Below are 5,872 nucleotides of genomic sequence, written 5' to 3'. Positions count from 1 at the left end.
TCCTGTACCTGTAATGATGTACTTTGAGACACCCATAAAACTCTTTGCTGCAGTCAAAGGACAGCGGTGACTATATCTCGTCCATTTAGGACAACGCCAACCATGTCATCAAGAATAATCAGCATCCTTTGGTATTACTGCTTCATATCTTCTATCCAGCATTAGGGTAAAAAAAACAATATGGTCAGCCTGGAAAGAATGGTGCATGGTCAGCATGGTGCATGGAACGAGAAGGGGGACATTATGGTCAAGAGATGACGTCAAATGTCATCGGGAAGTGGCAAGGAGAGGAAGCGATCAAGAATCGGATGAGGCCAGGGCCGCACGACTTCAGGATCAAATGGTCAGGCAAAAAAGATGAGAGAAGAGGAGACAGGAGGAGATGCATGCACATCTCCAAAATGACAACAACAGGCACAGAAGGAGGAGAGAGGAAGAGACAAAGGAGCTGAGAAATGCACGTCTCCAAGATCAGAGACAAACAAACAGCAGAAGAGATGGCACATGAAAGGACTGCACGTCTCCAGAATGACAATGAGAGGCACAAGGGTGGCAGATCAACCGGAAACATTGCCATCAAAAGTGTCATTCATTAAACGAGGAGGAAATATATTTGCCTTGCTACGTGTCTTTCTTCTTAAATAAACTGTTTTTCTTCTTCAATTTCCAAAGCAAAGCAATGCCAATAGCATTCAGGAAAATTTAATGTTCATTCTGGTCGCATCAGACTGCACTACTTTTTCCCCAAAGGGTGGTGCCCCAACGGGTCACCCCGTTGTCTCGTTTTATCTAAATTTGCCATTGCTGCCCTCCCCAGAAGTAAACACCATTTAATTTTGTGGCTGCAGTTACCATCTACAGAAATCTTTGAACTGAGAAAGTCAAAATCCGTCACTGCTTTCACTTCCTTTCCATTTATTACCACAGAGTTAATAGGGCTGGTTGACATAATCTTGGTTTTCTCAATGTTAAGCAACAAGCCAGCTTCTGCATATTCTTCTTTCACTTTGATCAGAAGCTTCCTCAGATCTTCTTCACTTTCAGCCATTAGAGTAGTATCATCTGCGTATCTGAGGTTGTTAATATTTTGTCCGGCAATTTTGATTTGAGTCTTCTAGACCAGCATTCCTCATGATGTGTTCAGCTTTATGGTCTACACTACCAAAGGCTTTAAAGTAGTCAATAAAACATAGATAAATACTTTTCTGGAATTCCCTCGATTTCTCCATTATCCAGCGTAAGTTAGCAATTTGCTCTCTGGTGCCTCTGTCTCTTCTAAAACTAGTATGTGCATCTGGCAGTTCTTATTCCATATATTGCTGCAGTCTTGCTTGCATGCTCTTTAGCATTACCTTGCTAGCATTCAAAATTAGTGAAATTGTTCAGTAATTTGAACATTCTCTTACATTTCCCTTCTTGGGAATTGGGGTATAAACTGATCTTTTCTAGTCTAAAGGCCATTGCTGGGTTTTCCAGTTATGCTGGCAAATTGTATGCTACACTTTTATAGCATCACCTTTAAAAGTTTTAAACAATTCAACTGGTATCATGTAACATCCTGCAGCCTTATTATTGTTAATGTTTCTATCACCTTTTCGACTTCACTTTCCAGAATGTCCGGCTCTAGATCAATGAGGGAGTCATTGCAGGTGTCTTTTGTGTTGGGATCTTTCCTGTACAATTCTTCTGTGTATTCCTGCCATCTCTTTTTGATGTTTTCTTCTTCCTTCCTTCCCTTCTTTGTCATTTCTGCATGAAATGTTGCTTTGATTTCTCTAATCTTCTTGAATAATCTCTTGTTTTTCCAGTTCTGTTGGCTTCTTCAGCTTCTTTGCATTGCTCCTTTAAGTAAGTTTCCGTATCTTTCTTTACTATCTTCGTGAACTTTGCGTTCAGTTGGAGGTACTTGTTCCATCTCCATTGGCCTTCACTTCTCTTTGCTGCTCAGCCACTTGTAGACCCTCCACAGAAAGCCATTTTGCTTTCCTGCTCCTCTTTTTCTTTGCAATATTTTTGTTGCCACCTCTTGTATAATGCTCCTTACTTCTATCCATAGTTCTTCCAGCTTTCTCTCTACCAGGATGAATCCATGGAATCTGTTCTTCACTTCCACGGCATATTCTTGAGGGATGCTATCGATATCAAACTTTGCTGGTACATTGGCTTTCCTGATCTTTGTCAGTTTCATTCTGAATATTACAACCAACAGCTTATAGTATGAGCCACAGTCTGCTCCTATCATATTTTAGCTGATTGTACAGAGCTCTTCCATCTCTGATTACAAAGTATATAATCAATCTGGTTTCGGTGTTGACCGTCGGGTGATGTCCATGTATAGAGCTGCCTCTTAGGCTGCTATAACCAGAGAGTTAATTTGGCAAAATTCTTCCAGTCAATGTCCTGCTTCTTTCCGTACTCCAAGGCCAAAGTTGCTTGTTTCTCCCGGTGCTCTGCGATTTCATTCCAGTCTCCAATGATAAATGTTACATCCTCTCTTGGTGTCATATCCAGGAGGAGCTGCAATTCTTCATGAAACTGGACAATTTCATCCTCTTTGGCATCTGTGGTTGCAGCATAAACTTGGATCACTGTGATGTTGAATGGCTTTCCCTGAAGTCATATTGCGATCATTCTATCATTTTTGGGTTGTATCCAGTCACTGATTTTGGTACCCATTTTTTGACAATTAAAGCCACTCCATTCTTTCTGCATGTTTCCTGCCCACAGCAGAAGATCTGGCAACTGTCTGATGTAAAATGACCCATTTCAGTCCACTTCAGTTTGCTAATTCCCAATAGGTCAATGCTTAGTCTCGCCAGCTCATTTTTGACCACATCTAGTTTACCTTGATACATGGATCTTACATTCCAGGTTCCAATGGTGTATCAATCTTTGCAACATAAGACCCTTATTTTCATTTCCAGGCATATCAGCGGTTGGGTGTCCTCTCGGCTTTAGGTCATTAGCCTTTCTCACAATTGTAGTTGTCAGGGACACTGGAGATCTCCCTGCCTTCCCACATCATTGAAGACTTAGCACTCCTCTATCCTGCCTGGCATCTCTACTGTCCTAGTTGAGCAGATACAAAGAAGGTTTAGAAAAAAAAATTGAGCTTTGCTCTCCTTTTGTTTTCTCCAAAAGAAACTTCTCTTCACTGAAACCTCGAAGAGTTAAAGCTTCAAGATCACCCTCAAGTAACTTCTTGTGACACTCACAGGTATACTGTTTCCAGGATTATTACCTTCTTGAATAACACAATAACATTAGCAACACAGTGTCAAGCATTTGTCTCATAATAGGTGAGATGTATGTTGGCCTTTTAAAGGCTATTTAGTATTCAGTGTTTTAATGAAACTTGGAAGTTGGAAACAATGGCATTTTGATCCATTCCTTTTTAATTATACAGTATTATGCAATCAATTGAACTCAGTCATCATCAAATTCCCGGTACAGAAACATGCTTAATAGAGGACTTACTGAGAAATTTCTTTACATCCCTTAAGAAAATGTCTTTTGATTTTGCATAGCTCAGAGAATTAATACTTTTGGACCTATTGCCACTTTATTTAACTTTGGTTAGATTTTCTTCAATTATCTTGGGGCAACATGGTACGTTTTATTTAAATCATGAAGAAGTACACATATTATATTTGTAGAGCACAAACAAATATTTTCAAGCAAAATAAAGATCGTTAACATGATCAAAATTCCAGCAGTTTCATCTGGACATTTTACACATCATTGTAGAAATTATCCATATTCATCTTTGGCCTCTGGATTTTCAGCTGAAAAGAAAAATTGATTTATTTATTTCTCTGTATCAAATATTTCACTTTTTCTGAAAATGATATCCATTACAATTTCTTGTGCTAACATTTTTAATTGGAATGAGACATGTTGTATTTTTTCTCTCTGCACTGGAGACATCAGCAAGAGGAAATTGTTAAAAATCATAGTTCAAAGCAAAATTTAATATCAGACTAGACCATAGGATCATAAAGCATAGAAGCAGAATTAGGCTATTCAGCCCATCGAGTCTCCTCCACCATGCCATCATGGCTAATGCCGGATCCCACTCAACCCCTTACACCTGCCTTCTCACCATATCCTTTGATGCCATGACTGATCTGGAAACGATCAACTTTCACCTTAAATATACCCATGCACTTGGCCTCCACCACAGTCTGTGGCAGAGTATTCTATAGATTTATTACTCATTGGCAAAAAATCCTCCTTACCTCTGTTCTAAAGGGTCACCCCTCAATTTTGAGGCTGTGCCCTCTAGTTCTGAATACCCCCACCATAGAAAACATCCTCTCCACATCCACCTGATCTAGTCCTTTCAACATTCAGTAGGTTTCAATGAGATCTCCCTGCATTCTTCCTCGTGAACCTCCTCGGGACTCTCTAATGACAATACATCCTTTGTGAGATATGGGGCCCAAAACTGTAGAGAATACTCCAAGTGTGGCCTGACTCGTGTCCTATAAAGGCTCACCATTTTCCCCTTGCTTTTATATTCCATTCCCCTTGAAATAAATGGCAACTTTGCATTTGCCTTCTTTACCAGAGACTCAACCTGTAAATTAACCTTCTGTGAGTCTTGCACAAGGGCTTCTCAGTCCCTCTGCAACTCCGATGTTTGAATTTTCTCTCCATTTAGATAACAGTCTGCACTATTGTTCCTTTTCCCAAAATGCATTATCATACATTTCCCAACACTGCATTCCATCTGCCACTTCTTGCCCATTCTTCCAATTTGTCTAAGTCCTGCTGCAGTCGTATTGCTCCCCACCCCTCGACCTATCTTCGTATCATCCGCGAGTTTTGCCACAAAGCCATCAGTTCCATTATCTAAATCACTGACAAACAATGTGAAAAGCAGTGGCCTCTTTACTGACCCCTGAGGAACACCATTCGTCACAGGCAGCCAACCAGAAAAGGCCCCTTTTATTCCCACTGGCTGCCTCCTGCCTGTCAGCCATTCCTCTATCCATGCCAGCATCCCTCCTGGAATGCCATAGGATTTTGTCTTACTAAGCACCCTCATGTGTGACACCTTATCAAATGCCTTCTGACAATCCAAGTAAATGACATCCACTGCCTCTCCTTTTTCCACCCTGCTTGTTACTTCCTCAAAGAACAGATTTGTCAGGCAAGATTTCCCTTCACAGAAGCCATGCTGACTTTGACATATTTTATAATTATTCTCCAAGTACCCGAAACCTTATCCTTAAGAACAGTCTCCAACACTTTTCCATCCACTGACGATGGCCTAGCCGGCCTATAATTTCCAGGGCAAACACGAGGAAATCTGCAGATGCTGGAAATTCAAACAACACACACAAAATGCTGGTGGAACACAGCAGACCAGGCAGCATCTATAAGAAGAAGCACTGTCGATGTTTCGGGCCAAGACCCTTCATTGTGTGTGTTGTTTGGCCTATAATTTCCGTTCTTTTGCCTTCCTCCCTTCTTAAAGAGTGGAGTAACATTTCATAAACTTCCAGTCATCAGGACCATGCCAGAATCAAAAGATTCTTGAAAGATCTTGACCAATGCATCCATTATCTCTTCAGCATCCTTCTCTCAGGCCTCAGGAATGTCCTCCATCTAGTCCAGTTGACTTATCCAACTTATGACCTCTGAGTATGCTTAGCACCTGTCCTTTTGTAATAGCAATGGCACCACTCCTGCTCCCTGACACTCACAGAACTCTGCAACATTGCTAGTGTCTTCCACAGTCAAGACAGATGCAAAGTACCCTTTAGTTCATCTGCCATTTTTTTGTTCCCCATTACTACCTCACAAGCATCATTTTCCAGTGATCCAATATCAGCTCTCACCTTCCTCTACTCTTTATATGAAGAGT

General features: G+C 40.8%; 1 pseudogene; it reads right to left on the bottom strand.

Moving 5' to 3' along the window:
• Nucleotides 1-1,927: 1,927 nt before the first annotated feature.
• Nucleotides 1,928-2,928, bottom strand: LOC132397502 (craniofacial development protein 2-like; annotated as a pseudogene).
• Between the last annotated feature and the right edge of the window lie 2,944 nt (nt 2,929-5,872).

Source organism: Hypanus sabinus, chromosome 7 (assembly GCF_030144855.1).
Source record: "Hypanus sabinus isolate sHypSab1 chromosome 7, sHypSab1.hap1, whole genome shotgun sequence".
Lineage (NCBI taxonomy): Eukaryota > Metazoa > Chordata > Chondrichthyes > Myliobatiformes > Dasyatidae > Hypanus > Hypanus sabinus.
This window is presented reverse-complemented; position numbering and strand designations above follow the sequence as displayed.